General features: G+C 41.3%; 1 long non-coding RNA gene across 1 annotated transcript in view; it reads left to right on the forward strand.

The window, feature by feature from the left end:
• The window catches only part of LOC142070727 (uncharacterized), a 124,139-nt gene that overhangs the window by 208 nt on the left and 103,228 nt on the right, over nucleotides 1-20,703 (forward strand). The window lies entirely within an intron of this gene.

Genomic DNA, 20,703 nt, shown 5'->3' on the forward strand with positions numbered 1-20,703 from the left:
AAATGAGGTTGGTAGCATTGGTGGAGCAGAGGAGATAAGAGGGTGACACGAGAAAGATGAGAGGAGACTGGCTGCATTGTATGATTGATTGGTTCATGTTTGCAAAGCACTTTGCAAACACATAGTGTTCTGTAAGTGCTCAGTAGTATTGTTGTTTGTTACCCACTCATTACTGTATCTGACACAAGTTCAAACAATCTTGTCTTTATACTGTCTCTTCCCTTTAAAATTTCTCTCTCCAATTCCCCTGTGATCTTTCCTTTTCCAAAAAGAAAAGGAGTACTTTTGGCACCTTAGAGATGAACCAATTTATTTGAGCATAAGCTTTCGTGAGCTACAGAAGTGAGCTGTAGCTCACGAAAGTTTATGCTCAAATAAATTGGTTAGTCTCTAAGGTACAACAAGTACTCCTTTTCTTTTTGCAAATACAGACTAATACGGCTGTTACTCTGAAACCTTTCCTTTTCCAAGGAGTCCTGTGGGGTGTGTGGCTAGTAGGACATGATTGCAATAGGTTAAAAAGAGTTATTAACAGAGACCACATCAGAGCTCTTGCAACACACACAATCTGTTTACTCAGCATCAGCTCGACTAATTCCTCATGAAAGGGCACTGCATAGCAGAGTGCAAGACCCTGCTGCTCAAAAATATTACTTATGTACAAAGAGCTTGATTCTAATTAGGGGTGGGGGAGCCAGCTGGGGCAAAATCAAAACTTAGCCCCAACCCTTCACTCAAAGCCTGAACCCAAAAATCTTTTAATAGACACACAAACGTTTGGTTACATTTAGTTTGTAAAGTTTTTTGGCTCTTAAACATCCTCCTTTTGGACACGACTGGAAGTGAGAGGAACCGAAACAACACAACCGAATTTGTCCTCACAGTATTTTCAGAAATTGTAAGTACTGGCAACCTCACAACAAATTGCCCAATCCTCCTTGCTCTGAAAAGTGTTGTGAGATCAGGCAAGCTTCTATTTCTCATGCTGAAACAGAGGGGACCAAATTCTCCATTGCTTTACACTGTCTGCCTAAGTTCTAGCTATCCTACTTATTTGGCCCCCATTAACAACATATCTTCATTACCACGTCTTTAATGTATTTATCCTCCATTGTGAGGCAGAGAAGTGCTATTACTCCCATTTTACAAATGGAGAACTGAGGCTCTGAGAGATTAAGACCCCGCTTTTAAAAACTATTTAGGCCTTGTTTTGTTCACTATTAGACCTAAGAACCTAAATCCCTTTTGAAAATGGGATTTAGCTGTCTAAATCACTTAGGGCTTGTCTACACTGGCACTTTACAGCGCTGCAACTTTCTCACTTGGGTGTGAAAAAACACCCCCCTGAGCCTAGCTAGTTTCAGCGCTGTAACATGCCAGTATAGACAATGCACCAGCCCTGGGAGCCGCACCCCTCGTGGAGGTGGGGTTTTTTTAGAGCCAGTGAAGACGTGCCCTTAGGCCTTGCAACAGAGCTGCACCTAGGTACCTTTAAAAATCTGGGCCAAAAGGACTGGATGTGCCAGAACATGGAACTGAACACAGGTCTCCCAAGAGGGAAGGTTTGTACCTTAACCGCTGAATCAAACTTCCTAGTTACTGCTGTCTGTGCAAATCAGAATGGCAGTATTTTCAACTCACTGCGCAAAGGCATAAATGACCACACCAGGTGCCAGGTAATGGGGAGCTAGGTTAGTAATGACTAGGTAGTTCTCAACCTTTTCTGTACTGGGACCACCCAAGGCATCCTTCTCCCTCCCAGCTAGCTGGGATCCCCTTCCTATTTTGCAATGTAGAATGGGAAGGGTGGTTGTGACCTCCCAACCCATGTTTGTGTCCATTGGGGTGAGAACTCTTGGACTACAGCAGTGCGTTCCTTTAAACATTCTGAATTCTGGCAAGTCAAAACCCAACACAATGCAAAAATCTTGATGATTTTTTTGGGGGGTGGGAAGTTATATTAAACTTAAAACTCAAACCACTTTTGTCAAAAAGTTCATGAACTGGGGCCTGATTTATGGCTTTCCCTCCAGTTATCTGACATTTGCACTTTCATATGTTCTTAACTAAATTTCTTGTTGAGCCAATTCTAGAACTTTGCAAAACCTGCCAGTTCTGCTTCCTGGCCTTTCTCCAGGTTTCACTTTGAGTCTAGCACTCATTCGTGTTGAGATTTGAGGACTGTTTATCCGTCAAAAGCAGCTGAAAGTGCAAACCATTTGGGCAATTGGAAAGAAATTCATCGGTTTTGTCTATACGACGTTCCTAACTATTTGGGGGTGAGCAGAAATCTACTCATTACCAACCCACAAGCTTTTTTTTTTTTTCCCCTGCACTCCATAAGTTTTCCTTAAAAGTCTTCTATCCAGATAGTGACAGAACTTGATGGCTCTTACTTTAGGAGCATAGGAGAAAAGCCTCATCCCAGGAGGTCTACTTACAGACCTTGGACTTTCATTCATGGATGGACATGAAAGAGGAGGCAGGGACAATCCAGGGTTCATGGATGTTACTATAGTTAGTTACAAAAATGGTTAAAATACATATTCACATTCCCCCCTCCATTAGTTCCAACCTCTCAAAGCTCTAGGGTGACCAGATGTCCCTAATTTTATAGGGGCAGTCCCGATATTCAGGGCTTTTTCTTATGTAGGTGTCTATTACCCCCCCCCCATGTCCTGATTTTTCACACTTTCTATCGGGTCACCCTAGAAAGGTCTGTTAATCCTCTCAGCTAGTACCCAGATATGTTCCTCTTTCCTATTTTCCCCCACTCCTCCAAAAAGCCATGATGGTCCTAATTAATTAAAACCCTCCAGAATTTTACTCCTCCACAGATATATACATTATACCTGTAGGTATATGACTGTTATTTCCTGTAATTCTTTGTTTTATATATGAATTTATTGTATTATTTTGTTTGCTTGCATTATAACCTATAGGCACTAACATAGGTAGTCATATGCTCAATATGTAAAAAGAATTGCACCACAGCTTATTAAGAAGAATTTTTTTCAAGATCTACCTGCTATATATATATTCAGGTGAGTAGAACTAAAACCATCAGCAATAATGCCATTTGGTGAATTCCAATAATATTACATTTATAATTCTTTAAAGTATCTGTATGCAAGATCAAAGGAAACTGGCCATACAAAACGGTCCAGATTAAAAAATCATATCCATCTAACTGTAATATTAACCTTCCATTTCCCTTAACCCATTTCCTCCAACAAAATCCCAAGAAAGTAGATGAGCATGAAGAGAATAGATTCAGCATGCCCTGAAAGTCAACAGATTCTGCTTCTGTCAGAGCAAAGGGCAAACATGCATGAGCTCCAGAAGCAAAACCCCACTACCACCAAACACAAAATGTCTTGCCACCAGCTCCCCTCCCTTTAAAGCAGGGAAAGTTATTTCAGGCAACTCAGTTGATCATAATGCAGTTTGTATCAAATGGTGAAAGGAGCAGACACTCAGGCAGCCAGGTATCAATAATTCATGGTCAAATAATTTTTTAAAAAATGATTTATTTACCAGGATTTCCTGAATGGTCTACCCCATAAAAATAAAGCATAGAATGCCCCTTCTTTATTGCACTGTGAAATAGATGCTATATAATTCACTGGCCTCTTCAATTGCATTTTTTTGGTCCCATTTACTCTTGATGCACTGAAAGTGGAAATCTCACAGTATATACAGTAATATGTTCCCACAGCATGTGAAAGAGGAACTTCAAAACTATGAGGGGTCAGCCTTAGGGAGAGACCCATAATTCACACTGCAAAAATGCTCAAAAAATACTTCCGATTTAAGTACCAACAAGGTTCATGGCAAATGTTGTGGTGGTGCTGAGACTGGGGATAAATGTTGACCTTTTAATGGCAACTGATGCAAATAGACTATTTTATAGGAAAAAAATATTACAGTGAAGTCCATCCTCTTTCTTCAAATCTGGTGCTCTTGTAGTCATAAGAATGTTGGCCTAAATTTTCAAACCTGACTAGAGGAATTTTGACCCCCTAAGGAATGCAGGCTCTAACCTATTGTAAAGAACACTGCTGTGCTGATTTACCTTTTCTAGTTTTGGTTGAAATATAATTACCCCAAATATAATTACTTCAGCTTCTTCTGCTGTCCAGCCACCCCCGCCACCAAGGGGAAAAAAAAAAAAGATTGAAAAACTTCCTCCAAACCAAGTTTCCACCAAATTAAAGCCTTATTTTTGTTCCCCATTTACCCTTTTCTGGTTTGAAGTTGTGTAACCAACGCAGAATCATCTTGAGAACAAACATTCTGTCCTGATGCGAGAGCCCTCGGGTCATGTGAAATGAAGACAAGTGGAAAGAAAAGCACAGGAAAGCATGAGTTGGAGCTTCCCTCTGCATTGTACTGCAAGGCAGAGGCATGTACAATGACTTCCAGCCAAACATCACCTGCTGCTTTTCGCAAGAACTAGTTTGTTTCTTCATTTTCTTCTCTTTAGTAGTGACAAGCATATCCTGTCAGACACTTTCCAACAAACATGACTATATACAGAGAGAGAATGTGCCCATCTTAATCCTGGCACATCTCTCCTCGAGAATCCGTAGAAATACAGGCCCTGTGCAACAAGAACTACAGAGGCACTTCTTCTCCTTGATCCATCCATGTCCCCTTTGGACACTAAATCCATGCAGATTATTTGTTCTCTTAGCATGGATAATCTGCATTTGGGAGTCTGTTAACCAAAAGATGGGGGTACAATAGCAGAGTTTTGCATCGCATGTGTGTTGGTTTGGGAGTGGTATTTCTGTCGTGAGCCTGTATTTGGTTCATGATGTGCCTTTTAACCACTGAAATCTCTCATTTGCAATTTAGAACTAATACAATTATTATTTATGTTTTGTATTATCATTGTGCCTAGGAGGCCTGATTGTGGACTAGAGAACCCACTGTGCTAAGAGCTGTACAGACGCAGAACAAAAAGATAGTCCCTGCCCCAAAGGGTTTAAAATCTACATATACGACCATAGACAACAGATGCAGGAACACAAGGAAACAATAAGACAGCATGGTGGACAGTGATGTATTATGATAGCACCCAGAGACCCCCAACCGAGATTGGGGACCTGTTATACCCAACTGACAAATATGCAGAGATAATCCTTGCTCAGAAGACCTTACAGTACAAATAGACAGGAGAGACAAAAGGTGAAATAAACAAAATATTATTATTACCATTTTACAGAGGCATAGATCTTGTTCAAGGTCACACAGGAAGTCAGTGGCAGAGCCAGGAACTGAACCCAAATATTTTGAGTCCCTGTCTAGTGACTTAAACAAAAGATAATTGTTTTAGTTTCTCCTGTGACCAAAAATCATCAGGACGTCAGTGGAAAGTATGAGTTCAGAATCAAAACCCTGTAGTGGGTTCATTCTATGGAAGTGTTAGAGGTGCCAAATGCAAGTGCTGCTCCCCAATCCAGATGGTAAAGAGAGAAATGTCATCATACTGGGGACTTTTATTTGATGGACCAAAAAACAACCACCACCACCACCCCACCCCCCAAAACCCCAACAAACCAAAAACCACCAAGTGAAAGTGCTACCCTGTCAGACCCAGAGAAAGTGATCTGCAAAAGGCAGAGGGCTGATTGCCCACAGCTCTAGCTGAAATCAGTGGGAGCTGCTCTGCACCTCTGAAAATCATTTTGAGATACATTTTATCCCTTAATTGTTTTGAGATAATGTTTCTCCATTGCCAGGCTCTAATCGGTTGGACAAAGTTAAAGGAAATTAGTTTAGCTGATTTATTGTGTAATTTGTGCTGTATATAGGCTATTTGTGCAGAATGGAAGTGTCAGTGGTCTGCAGTATGCAGTACCCCTGCATTACTGCTTTGATAATGCTACGGGTGATCTGAACTTGCTACCCAGGTAGGGGCAGGGTGCTCAGAACAAGCCTCGTCAAAGAACAAAACTCAAAAGTGTCTCTCGCAAAGAGAGAAGGGAAGAGGAAAGACATAGATTGGGAACCCTAGCAGCATTTTAACCCCCACAACAGGTGACGTAAGCATGTGCAATAAGACGCTCCCAGAAAACTCTTCTCCCTACCCAGAAAGCTTTATGGAGACTCCGTTGCTGATACTGACATGTGGATGGAAGTGTATCTGTTATTAATATTAAATATATCTATTTGTGTAGGTCTGTTCCATCTACTTGGAAAGGTTCCACAGAGCGGTATTGGGTAAATAGGCATCTACCCCCAAGCTTTTCTCATGCAGAGTCCATTGGGTATGTAGCCTGCCACCCCTCCTGTTCAGTGGGCATTTTGGAGTTGCCGAGGGAGGTAGTGCTGTAATTTGGGCAGCAGGGCCAGCTGTAGACAGGTGACAACTCTGTTCCAAACCTTGTCTTCACTGAACTCGATAGGGCAGCGTCTCTGCTTTCCTAGTGTCCAGCCCAGCTAGTGGCTGGGATGAGAACATGTTGGGTTGAAGCTTGCAGCATTAGCTCCTAAGTTGCTGGAACTTCTCACTGTGATTTCCTTTAGCTTCTGGTGCATGTTTGTTTTCAAGTTGAATCAAAGACAGTTGGGTGGGGACCCATTTCAGACTAATTTTCCTTCTTATTCTGCTGGTTATTAAATCAGCTTAGCTTTTCTTTCAATTCTGTAGTCCATATTCCTGAATAAAGAACACCTATCAGAAGAAAACTATTGAATCAGTTAATAATTAAACAATGACAACTTGAAATACACCCACATAAGAGCTACCTGATATCACATGTCTTACATATTCGATAATTGTACAGCGGAGCTTTGTTTAATGAGTGGTGATACTTAAAAATATTCATGTTGGGAATTGTTGTGAAAGGTATTATTTTAATGAATGGATGTATGATCACTCAGGCTCTTATATCACATCCTTTCCCACACAGGTTCTTGCATACTTCTGCCAAAAGTGTTAGCTGTTTACTTTTCCCCTTGTTTTCACTCCAGCAGTGAGTGACTAATCTTTAAAATGACTCTGAAAAAATGGCATTGCGGAGTTTGCTGTTTGTCATGTGACAATGGTAAGGAATCACAAAAAGAGGGTAATTTTCCTCTAATGCTGAACAAGGAACTTTATTTGAATGAGGAAAAGAGAATTACCCCATAATCTACACTTTTTCTCACCCACTTGCTGTGTATTTTCCCTCTAGAATTTTCCCAGACTCTCACCTCTCTAGCTTCCTGCCACAGTTTTAAAGGCTTTACTGTGACCTTCAGAGCACATCTGCTTCGTTTGCAAGAAAAAGATGGTTTTGTTTTGTTTTTTTCCCCCCTAGCTGGCAGCTTCACAAACTCAGCTGCGGGATAGGTGGACGGTGTAAAACAGTCTCCAAATTTGAGTCTACAGTTTTTTGCAAAATATTTAAGCATAAAAATCCCAGACTGCATGCAAGTCCCTACACGCACTAATATTTTACACACAAAATCAAGAGTGCAAATTTTACGTTTCTTTAACATCTATGTAACATCTAGTTTATGCTCTAGCACATCAGGCCACTGGTTCTGATGAAAATTTGAATGGACAAAACATAGACTCCGCAGCCATCCTCTGATACTATTGCTTTGAGTGACAATTTACTCCATGAATGGTCCCATTAAGTAAGGGGATCAGAATCTGGAATCAGCTTTGTAATTAATTGAGAATTCTTGTTCTTTTCTCCTCCTTTTTAATAGGGTCTTTCATATTATATGCAAATTATTTTTGTTTGTGGGGATTCAGTTTTATTCCCAACTCTGCCACTGACTGGTTCATTTTCCTTACCTGTACAATGAGAATGTGCAAAGGAAGGAAAGTATCAGTGCTTTGAGAGCTCTGGTGGGGGAGCATTACATAAGAGCGAAATACTATTATTAATGATCTCTGGTAGGTTGAGGGGTCAGGATTACTTCTGTTCTAAGGGCTATTCTACTTCTATGCTTATTTTGCTTTAACGTATAAGTGAACGTGACTGAGTCCAACTAATGTATTAGTCTTTAATTTTTTCCCCCATTTTATTAAGTTTAAAAAAAATAAAAAGTTTGCAAGTCATAATTGTCTCCAATTCACTCTTCCTTTCTTTCTCCGCTGCTTACCTCACCCTTTGTTAGCCCAGGGAGATCTGGATTTAAACCCTTTAGCCATATGCATTCCTCTCCTTCTCTGTCTACTGTGTATAAACACACCTGGTTACTTCTGGAGAGACCTGGTTTCCTGGTTCAGAAGGTGTTTTTGGTTTTCATAACAAAGGAACTGAGCTACACAGGGAACAGGGTAGTTTACAAAGCACCCAAGCAACACAGTTGAAAACCTGTATATGAGGAAGATCATTGGCCATGTTGGCAGGGGGATGCTTAGAAGTGTAGCCCTCCTTTGGTGGTTCACCCTGTCCAACACCTGTAACCGTTCTCAATAGGGGCCTGATTCAAACCCCATTGAAGTCAATGGAAAGACTCCCACTGACCACAGTGGATAAGGCCCTGGATGGATTAATAATGTACACAGCTTTTTCAAACACTGGACAGACTAGAAGCTGGTTAATTAGCCTGTTTGTATCAGCTGCTTTTCATAGAGAGCCTTTGCTTGGATGTATGGATAAGAAGAATAAAAGCACATCAGGAGCGGATTCTCAGCTGGTCTAAATACACTGGTTTACACTAGTTGATGACCTCGTTCGTTGCAGGCCAGCAGGTCAGAATAAGTTCGCTATCAGAAGGAAAGGATGATTCACTGAATAGGCCACTAGCCTGAGACTCAGGAGACCTAGTTCAATTCCGTGCTCCATCACTGATTTTCTGTGTGACCTTGGACAAGCCACTTAGTCTTTCTGTGCCACAATACCCCATCTGTAAAATGGAGACAATAGCTATTCCTGGCCTCACAGAGGTGTTAGGAGGACAAATACATCAAAGATTGCCAGGTGTTCAGGGACTACAGTAATGGTGGCCATATAAGTACCTTAGTTATAGAGATCAAGGAAGGTCATTTCTCTTGTATTTCCCTGTATTCTATACCATTTCCCTGTATTCTAAGCTTTATGACTGACTCTACCTTATTCCAGCAGAGATGATGCTCCAGTTGGCTTGCTGCAGTTTTTCTTTTAAAGCAGAGCTGAATTTCCCAAATGGAGTTGACACTGATTTATTCATAATTGTACCTTGCAGTCGTATAGCACCTTTTCACCAGAGGTACTCAAAGCACCTTCCATGAGTTAATTTATGACCTCAGAAGAAACCTGTGCTCACTAAGGAGTGGATTATAACCATTGCTTAGGTAAATTTTTATTTCTACATCGAGGAAAGCATTATTAAAACCATTTTAAATATGGATAATCTGAAGAACAAACAGGTCAGATTTTCCAGACATGGGGCCAACATTTTCATACCGGTGTGCCTAACATCAGGCAGTTAAAAACAGTATTAGGCACCCAAATAAGTGGCCTGATTTTCAGAGTTGCTGAGCAACTGTAATCCCCATTGATTTCTTGATTCCTGGGGCTGGAGGCATGATGGCCTAAGCAGTCCATTCATCTTGTTGTAAGTTGGGAAGACCTCTTTTTCTTTGGTTTTATTCTCTGTTTGGTATTGAGAGAAAACTGGATGTGGTGTTGCCCAGTACTGCATGTGGGAGACGCCATTTTGAAAAGCATGCTGCTCTACCCTGGTTGGCATGACCTTGCATCATGCGTGTGAGGTCACAGGAGCGCTCTTGCAAATGGCATCCTCCGTGAAGTGTGACCTCACACACATCGTGTGTGTCAGGTCATGCTGGTGGGGGCGGGACCCATGCCATTCCTAGTCTACCTGGTGTAATTACAGGTGACATTCTTATTCATGTAAATGTCGAACAGGATTTGAAAGTTTAATGTCTCTAAGCATGCTAAACATCCCCTCTTGTTTGGATATGGTCTCTTCCATTATGAGCCCATGTTATAAATTGTTTTTCAACATCATTTGCTTTTTCAACCTGCCAGAAAGTTCTGTTTCAAAAGGTCTGGATTAAGGTGTCCTTGTTCACAGTGAGTAGTGTCTACGTCTTGAGTAGCTCTGTTGAAATCAGTGGGACTAATTTACAAATAAGGTATTATCTGTGAGCAAACGTATCACAATATAGTTCAAAATGAGTTCCTAAAGGGTTACAAGTAAAGTATGAGAAGGCAAATTAGTGCTATTTTAAATGCTGTCTCAAATGTTCTCAGCAGAAGTCCTGGGAATATTTTATATCAAAGGTATTCAGCTATAGGGCACTACATAATTGTTTATTTTGGAAACAGAAAGGATGATTCACTTATGTTAGATACTCCCATGCTATTAGCAGACAAGATCCATGGCACATCATAGCTTTTGGGTCATATTACACCTAATTAATTCATTACACCTTAATTAATAAGTATGCAAAGAAATATATCTATATGACCTAAGCATTATGGAGTGGATTGTCCCTTATAGACTGCCTAGGGCTGGTAATGAAACTGAGCCATTCTGCCCCTACAGGAGTTCAAATGGCTTTTGGTTTGTTCCAATTTGGAATAAAACCAAATTATAAAGCCTTGAAACATTTTCACAATACAGAATTTTTGTTTTTGGGTGAGCCCCAATCTTGGGCCCCAGACAAAAGAAACCAAGTGAAAGTGACATAACCATTACTGTGAGCCTTTCTGCATCTTTGAAACATTGTGTACATGGAAAAAATTAGTCAACTACAGTAGGCACTTTACATGGGACATTTGATCTAAGGTTATAATTTAGAAATTATTTTCCTTTCTGTGTTTATAAAGGCATTATAGTACATAAAGAATGAAAGTCATAAACTCAGTCATGTTTGGGAGAGGTTTAGATACAACAGTGGCAGGAGTCTTGTAAGTACCTAGAGTGGGAAAGATAGTCATAACTACAAACATTTCCAGTTGGTTTTGTTCTTGAACTTGTCAAATGTGTGATCTGCTCAGAAGAGTGGAGGATCAGTTCATTGACCAGTTGTATATCAACTTGATTTCTGCCTCTTTTAATAAGCCCAGACACATCATCTTGCTTCAAAATATCAATAACTAAGAGTTGAAAGCTCCCCAAAATACCAGCTTGTGACTATGACAAGGATTTTCAGTTTTGAATGACTAAAGTTAAGCTCTAAAATCTGTATTTCAGCACCCAACTTTGAAAAATTTGGCCTATATTTTTAATACCTTAAGTCACAGAAGTTGGGCAGCACCCGTAAGCATCAAGGGCAGGTGTATGTTTGGAAGAGCTATGGGAAACTTCCATTTAGTCAGGATCCGTCTGCCTACTTGTGGATTTTGTAACATACCTGAACCTTGGACCAGGTTTGCTGAATTCTGAGGCAATATTGGCTGAAGTTTGAGCAAACCTATAGAGTTACAGTTTAGGTGGAGCCCATGGGCAACTCAATAGTTTTTGCCCCAGACTGGGCAAAACATGGCAGCTTTGGCTGAGTTTCAGTTTGAGTCTTTGAGTTCAGGAAATTCAAAGCAACGTTCAGGGGATGTTGAAACCAAAGTTCATGCAAACCATAATGGCTGAGCTGTGCAGACTTCTGCTGCTTACTGGGTACTTGGTATGTGGTTGGGTACTGAATATCTCTTTCTCTCTCATATACAGACATAGAGCTCAATGCCCAGTTTCCATAACTAGGGGACTGGACATTGTAGACTGCCCTCCAGATGTTGGGTTTGGCACTCCTCCACCAGTTGAGTTATTGTTTGCCCTACAGTCACAGCATGGGGAGAAAACCAGGCCCAGTCGGTGCATGGTCGTGGCAATTCTGGCTGAGCCACAGAGTAGTCTGTTGAACTTGGTCCAGGATCTGTGATCAAGTGGACGAGGAGGGAAGGTACAGCGATGGACTCTTGAATTTATTTAGTGTGGGGGAGACACTGTTTCTCACCGATGCTTCCGCTCTGTAAGGACATAATTTTTGGCTCCCTGGTAGCACTGATCATCCAGGCATAGTAAAGAGTCAGTAGCACTTTTGTCCGAGAGTGTATGAGCTACCAGAGCAAAAGGGGTGTTCAGAGATCAGATCTGGTGTAAAACCCTGGACTACAGGAGTGGGATTCCTCCCCTGAATATGAGCAGACCTTTGAGATGGTGCGGCATGTTGTTCCTGTCTGAGAATGGGGCATCAGTCAGCCGGAGATTAAATAAATTAGTTTCATTTGTTGTAGTTCTCCAAACAGATTTAACAATAATAGCATCTTGTCAAAGGTCTAGCATTGCTACATGCAGGCTGGAGAGTGGTGTATCGTTTGAACAGCCAGTCATTATACGAGTGGCCGAATTCAAGTCCGTGTCGACAAGCTGAATGTGGCGGCTGTGCCCCCAAACCACAGAACAGTTTTCAGATGGAGTAAACACCAGGGCCCATGTAGACATATGCAGGACCGAAGAGTCTGCTCCCCAGGAAGTTCCTGATAATTTTCGTATCAAGGTGGTATGGGAAGAGATCTGCATTTTCAGGTGTTTCAGGAAGGTTGGTATGTCATGTTACGGTGGAGTTTTACTCCCAAACATGCGACAAGTGGGTATTGAATATACGTGCACTCAAACAAAGTGCAAATGTGGACATAAGCTTTTTTTCCAAGGAGGCTCTCCGATCCTCCAGCACGCTCAAGTGAGGCCCAGCATTTCCTAGCTAAGGAAGATTGGATAGCTCACCCTTGCAATGTGTTAACACCACTTTTTTTAATCATCTAGAGCAATCATTGTTTGAGCAATACAGAACACTCCTTTTCCCCAGGGGCTTGGCTGTGCGTGTTCACAGCCAATCTGAAGCTAGCAAGTGAGACTGGGAATTGAACCAATGCCCCCTTCATGGAAGCTCAGTTCACTGCCCACGGGCCACGAGAACTTGTTTTTTAGTGTGATTTGGATATTCTGTGATTGTGTGTGTGTGTATAAGAGATTATTTTAGAAACAGGTCAACACAGGCTACTAAAAGAGGAAGAAATCTAGTCTGCCTATTGTAAAAGGGCCAGGGAGGAAAGATAGGCACTGGATTAGGACTCGGGTGACCTGGGCTCACTTCCTGGAACAGCCACAGAATTGCTGTGTGGCCTTAGGCAAGCTGTTTTGAAATTCAGTTTCCTGTCTGTAAAATGGGGATAATAAAGCTGTTATCTCACAGGATTGTTGTGAGGATAGATTCATTAATGTTGTCTGAGGTGCTCAGAAATTACAGTGCTGGGGTCCTTTATACGAATGTACCCAGAGAGAGGATGCCCAAATACTTCAAGGCTCATTTTTTTTCAAGATGGAACATAATTGGGCTTGCAGTTGGCAGTGTCCCTGTTAGAAATGGAATTTCTAGACAATGAAAAAAATTCCAGTATTTTGACATTCATTTCCATCCCACATCAGGACAAAAAGTCAAAATAGCTAAACTTAACTATAACTAGAAATGTCCTATAATGCACTGCAGAAGAGAATGTGGTGCATCATGAGAGATGTAGTCCAGCTGGAGAACAAGGCCTATAGGGAAGAATCAGGACACAAGGAATCCAGAACTATAATTACCCTTAAGCACCACAGTGGCTCAAGTAGACACAGAATTTAATGTCGACCCCTAAGAAAACATTTTGCTTTGGTTTTCCTGATGGATAATTCCCCCAAAATTGAGCCCCTCCCCTTCCTCCCCCCACACAGAGTTTTTTGATTTTAGATTAATTTTCTGGCAGGGATATGTTTCATTCAGAATTTTTTGACCCGCCCTAGTCCCATTAACTGAAATGCTTTGTTAAACATTTTGGCATAGATAAGCACATTTATATAAGGACAGAAGCTGGTTTGTAAAATGTAATGTGTGAAACCAAAAGCAAGTGGTTACTACTCCACATCTTTCACCTCTCTATGTTTGTCCTCAACAGGGCAGAGGAGGTAATCTAGCAGCTATCCTGTGCCACCCTGTAACTGTGTCAAACCACCTTATACCTTTCCTTTTAATATTTTTATCACTGTTTGGAACAATGTTGGGACTTGTGTTACAGCTCATTTATTTTCTGTGGGAACAGTAATCTGATTTCAATGTATGTGTGTGGGTGGGTAGATTATAAATTATAGGCTCCGAGCTCAGGTACAGGTCCTGGGAGTGACTGTTTTAAATAGTTGTACGATTAACAAATCATAACATTTTATGGAATGGAAAGAAGGAGCTGTCTTGAAGTCCAGTGTCTTACTTTAGGAATGAGTCACTGTGGGATCTAGAATAGTTGGGAGTCGGAGAGAGAATATTTATCATTTTATGCGCATGAAGTCAGGTAGTGATCTGTGAAATTATTTGAAGGTAGAAATCTGGTTTGGTGTAAATTTGTCGGAAGGAGAAAGTTTTTGCTTTAAAGGGCGGGTTTGCAGATGATGGCTGATTGCCGCAGCTGGCTACTTGCAGAGGCACGTGGATATGAATAGAGATGGGTGTCACTTAGCTAGACGGAAGATTGGGTGCCAGGGTGTCTCTCAATATAGCTGCATAGAGCTAACCAACATACTTATACCATCAAGGTTGTGAATTAAGGCTCTATGCTAGCACACATTTAAGCAGATGTTTAACTTTAATCATTTTAGTAGTCCCATTGACTTCAAAGAGAGTATTCACATGTTTAAAGTTAAGCATGTGCTTAATGCTTTGCTGGCGCTGGGCCTCACCCAGTAGTTCCCCTTACAGCCAATGTGCAGCACACTTCTTAAAAGAGGAAGGAGCATAAGTGCAAAGAATTATAATGATAAGTTCTCTGATACATATGATCTTGTTCAAAATTTTACAGTCTCATCAACTGAATCACTCAGATAAGAGATGCAGACATACCTCCAAAGTTCTGTTACATAGTGCTCCATGTTCTAGTCCAAAGTACATGTGCTGATTCTGAAAACATTCTTTTCACAACACTTTGATTTTAGCAATTCATCTAAGTGTGCTCACTTACGAAAAGGAGCCAAAAGTTTGTTCCAAAGAGGGAATACATGCTTTATTTTTATATATAGCATTTCACTGGTAGTGTGTCTGCATAGCATGTACACAGTGTATCCATGTATTTTAACTTCTTGTGAGATGTCATTTATTGGATTTCATTCATTCCAGCATCAAAGAAAAGTGTTGACTTCAAAATGACAGGTTTCAGAGTAGCAGCCGTGTTAGTCTGTATTTGCAAAAAGAAAAGGAGTACTTGTGGCACCTTCGAGACTAACAAATTTATTTGAGCATAAGCTTTTGTGAGCTACAGCTCACTTCATTGGCTGTAGCTCTAGAAAGCTTATGCTTAAATACATTTGTTAGTCTCTAAGGTACCACATGTACTCCTTTTCTTTTTGCAAAATGACACTATCTCAGCCAGTGTTTTCCCCAGGAATTGAAATTAGGGGTGTGTTCAAATTTATGGGGGCGGGGAGGTGTCAGGGCCAATGAGGGGTGAGACTGTGAGGGTGAAGGTGGACTGTATGGCACCATAGTAAAAACTGACCATTTTATTAGATTTTAAAATCATCACACAAATTAAAGTTGGTTACTCAAGCCTTCTATGAAGCACTACATCTACATCCTTCTTGGTTTCTTGTTATAATTTTGCACAACTCTGTTAATGAACTTCTTGAATGCAATGCATTAATCTTTGGTGGCTTCTAGTGTGTCCAGTACTTCCATTCCTTCAATTGATATGCTCATTAGTTCATTCACATGATCAGGCAGAAGGCGACTTCTTTCAAAACAGAAAATTCTATTCAATGATGAAAAAGAGCGCTCAACTGTAGCTGTTGTGACTGGGAGTAGCAAGAGATGAATTCCTACTTCTTTCAGTCCAGGAAACACAGTAGAAAGGTCGGGTCGTGCCACTAGTGATGATAAAAAAGAAGTTGAAGTCAAATCTTCATTCATTCGTCGTATGATATTCCACTCTGTGTTCAAATTCTCTATTCTGTCCTGAGCACGTGGAACCTCCTTTGCTGGTAGTGCTTCACTCAACTGTTAGTGTTTTATAAGACAGGGATCTGTAAAAGCTACATAGAGGTTGAGTAGTATCTAGAAGTGGCTGTTGTAGATTTTTAAGAATCAAGTCTGTGTACTTTTTCAGTTGTCTTAACAAACACTTCTTGTCCTCTTCACTTAAGGATTCAGTATAAATGCCTTCATTAATCAACTTCTGGTCAGAAGTCTTTGCTTCTTCTAGTACTTTTTCAACGGATAGGTCTCTGATTGATCCAAATGTAAGAGACATATTGCTGGACGAAGATCTGCTACTGTTGTAGCAGGTGCCTGGATGGCATTGTTTAATGACCCAATTGGTTTCAACAGTAGACTTAGAAGAGAGGGAATGGCAATAGTCTTCTCTGAACGTAGTAGCAAAAGTAATCCACGAGCCTCACTACTTAGCTCCATCCCATCTTGGTAGATACTTTCCAAAGCCAGTAATAATGGCTGGAGTAATTTTAAGACAACAGCCAAGGATCGCTCATGAGAAAGCCAGAGGGTTTTCCCAGGTTGGACTAATTTGAACTTCAGTCCCATTGCATCTTCTATATTTTCCAAGACATTCAGTCTTTTTGGACTCTTGCTGAAAAAAGAATATAATGAAGACATTGAATTTATAGCCTTTTTGATGTCTTTTGAAGAGTCTGCAGCTCGTACTAGCACTAGTTGGAGTAGATGGCCTTTCTGCAGTGTGTATAGGGTTACATTTTTCTTGTGCTCCACCATGTCTTCCAGAGAAGTTTGCACCTCCATCAAATGCACAAGCAGCCATCTGCTTGGGGTCCAATTGACAAGCATTTAACTCTTCTAAGATACGGGTTGTCACAGATGCAGCTAATCTGTCTTCTATAACTTGAACATATAGAAATGCATGTACTGGCCTACCACTGACATCAAGATAATGTACACAATGACGTAATACTTGATGCCCATTTGCATCAGTGCATTCATCAGCCATGTACGCAAATTTTTTGAATGTGCTGAGAGAGTTCATCACTTTTTCAACTGTTGAGTCTTTCACTGTTGCACCACATGCTTCTAGCCAGTGAGTTGAGTTTCTTGCAAAAAGATAGTGAGCATTTGCTGGTCTTGTTCAGAACTGGTGTTCAACTTTAGGATGAACTAGTGACAATGCACTTAACATTGGCCGCCAGTTTGTAGTGTGTGGTATCTCTTGCTTAAATAGAAAGTATGATGCCACAGCCATGTTTGTTCTCATGAACTGAGTTGTGTCTCCAGCATTCTTAACAGCCTCATTAACACTCATTGGTGTTGTCCTTGGTCAGTGGAGACTCTGTGAAACACCTCTGAACTCTGAGTTCACCTCCCAGGTGGGGAGCAAGAAGGCACCTTGCTCGTTCCTCCAGCTGCTCACTGTTCGCTCTGGCGACTGTTGTTCGTTGTGCCACCATTCACTCTATCGCTCTGTTGCCAATGGCCCTGCACAGTCACCTTCTGCTGCCACTGTGACCAGTTGGTCTCTTGAGGTTCCAACATCTCTCCGTGATTTCAGCTGGGCTCTCAGTGGGGGATCCTCGCTGCTAGTGCAGACTGGGCCATCTCTTCCACAGAAACACTGTCCCACAGCCGGTCTAAGCACTTAGACCTGATTATCAGTGATTTCAGCTGTAGTGCTCACTTAACAGAACAAAGACTATCTATGGAGCCTAATCAGCTCTGTCTTTAAACAGTGGAGAGGGGCAGGTCAAATAGTACTTGTGACTCAGGCAGACCATCAAGCAAAACACCTGTCCCCACCCTCTCTCTTGATGCCCTCAATCAGCAGAAGCTAAGTACAGTTCTACTGCCCTTTACTCATACAATAACAACATCATTTCATTACCCCTCCACGTTCAAGTGATTTGTAACCCAACCCCAGCCAAAATCTATCCTTTGGGTAACACAGCTCTGTTTGCTGGATACCTAGGTAGATTAGGTGTGAATGTAAATACAATCTGGTCCTGAAGCCTTTTCCCCAGCCCATCATTAGCTGTCAGGGAGAGCTCATTTAGAGTTTGCTTGCAAATCATCATTTGAAATTATTAGGTTGGCCAACATCATGGAAATGAATGCATGGACATTGTCATAAAAAACAACAGCTGTATAAGGAAGCTAGTCTCGGTTCATACTTTTCAAATCTATTCTACTTTTTTTTTATCATACACTTTATATGCTTTTAAAGTGTGTATTAATGTTTCAATTTCAATTCACATTTCCAAAGAATCACTAAATTGGCAACACTACATGTAACTAGTTCCCAAACCCGGAGGGGTTGTTGGGGAAATTCAGGGGAGGTGTAGGGAAATCCCTGATCTCAGTTCAAATTTGCCCCCAAAATTAGGCATGTTAAAAACAAGACTGAACAGAACCTAGTGAAAAGAGAAGTGTTTCCAGACTTTTTTTTTTTTTTTGAGAGAGAGAGAGAGAGAGAGAGAGAGAGAGAGAGAAACAGCTCCCTTAGGTGTTTGCAGCCCAAACAATGCAGTGTTGCCCTGGTTGAGGGGAAGCTGAAAGTGAAACTGATTAGAAATTAACTAGAATCATTAGTGAAATTGACTCCTCTATTTACATTGTTAAAACTGTGAGAAATGCAAAAAGTTAACAAACAGCATCACAAGAGTTAAAAATAAATTACATTTAAAAGTCTTTAATCATCCAAGGTAGTATTAGTAACAAAAGCAAGGACATTAACATTTTATTTATATATAAAATTTTTAAATACATGATTTATAGACAGACTTAGGCTCCTTAATTACAAAATATTATATAGTAATCCATGAGACAAAATAAATTCTACACACATGTACACAAATACATAGATGTGTGTGTATATATATCTCATATTTCAGAGTAACAGCCGTGTTAGTCTGTATTCGCAAAAAGAAAAGGAGTACTTGTGGCACCTTAGAGACTAACCAATTTATTTGAGCATAAGCTTTCGTGAGCTACAGCTTACTTCATCGGATGCATACTGTGGAAAGTGTAGAAGATCTTTTTATATACACACAAAGCATGAAAAAATACCTCCTCCCACCCCACTCTCCTGCTGGTCATATATAAGCTATTACCAGCAGGAGAGTGGGGTGGGAGGAGGTATTTTTTCATGCTTTGTGTGTATATAAAAAGATCTTCTACACTTTCCACAGTATGCATTCAATGAAGTGAGCTGTAGCTCACGAAAGCTTATGCTCAAATAAATTGGTTAGTCTCTAAGATGCCACAAGTACTCCTTTTCTTTTTGTATATCTGTCATATATATATATAATCCTGCTATAGAAATATGATTATTTGGTGGCTAGTTTGAGTAGTTCAAACTTTGATTGGACAAATCAAAGTGCATTTTGCCAACTTGCTTTTTGAAGACTTTGGCAATGTTCACTGCAGAGGAAAGAAGGGACATGAAATGGGAGGGATTAAGGATGGAGCGAAAGGTGTGGTTTGTGGTCATGGGAGTCAATGAGGGAAGGGGAGAGGAGCTGCTCCATCAGGAAGAAGGCAGAAATGAAGGACGAGAGAACAAACTGGTAATAGAAGCACAATACAACACAGTATCTGCCTGTATAGCTTAAAACTGTGCGTAATAGATTTCTGGGGCGTAAGAGGGGCAGAGAGTGGATACTCAGACCTATAGGCAGGGCTAGTAGCAGCACCTATAATGGGAAGTGTTGGGCAACAATAAGAAGATCCTCTATTCAATCGCTTTTAACTTTGCCAAACTTTAACTGTTTGGGATTAAATTTTCCATGCCAAGTTTCTGCCTCAGGCTGGGAGTTTTGGGCAAATTTTTGTGAATAGTTTGGCTTGTCTTTGTTGAACCTCATCAGATTGCTTTTGGCCCAATCCTCTAATTTGTCTAGGTCCCTCTGTATCCTATGCCTACCCTCCAGCGTATCTACCACTCCTTGCAGGTTAGTGTCATCTGCAAATTTACTGAGGTTGCAATCCACGCCATCCTCCAGATCGTTAATGAAGATATTGAACAAAACCAGCCCGAGGACCGACCCTTGGGGCACTCCACTTGATACTGGCTGCCAAGTAGACATGGAGCCATTGATCACTACCCGTTGAGCCCGATGATCTAGCCAGCTTTCTATCCACCTTATAGTCCATTCATCCAGCCCATACTACTTTAAATTGCTGGCAAGAATACTTTTGGAGACCGTATCAAAAGCTTTGCTAAAGTCAAGGAATAGCACGTCCACGGCTTTCCGCTCATCCACAGAGCCAGTTATCTCATCATAGAAGACAATTGGGTGGGGGGAAGAGCGGAGTGTGTGGGGAAAGTGGGGACCCAGAGGGGGAAGGGAAGCACCAGAGGGAGAGTGAAGATGGGTAATGGATAGCAGGGCCCTCGGGTATATTTGCGGGGCTGGGGCAGAACACAGAGACCCCAGCATGGGGAATAAGGAGGCAGTGGGGAAAATGGGGGGCACACAGCCCCTGGCATGGTGCAGGGGGGAAAGAGAATGGGAGCAATGGTGTTGGTGGAGAGGGACATGGGAGAGAGCCTTGGCATGAGGAGAGGGTGAGGGGAGTAGCAAGGGACTCCCTGGAGTAGAATGGCACAGGAGGGTGTCTCATATTGAATTTGAGGGGGAATGGAGGAATGTAAGGAGCCCCTGGTGTATGCCACACCGCTTCAATAAAATAACCAAATGTAATGCATTGCTGGTGGGAATGCTGAATAAGGTTACCATGGTATTTAAGGGAAGAGTTTGTCTCTC

This window comes from Caretta caretta, chromosome 2 (genome assembly GCF_965140235.1).
Source record: "Caretta caretta isolate rCarCar2 chromosome 2, rCarCar1.hap1, whole genome shotgun sequence".
Lineage (NCBI taxonomy): Eukaryota > Metazoa > Chordata > Testudines > Cheloniidae > Caretta > Caretta caretta.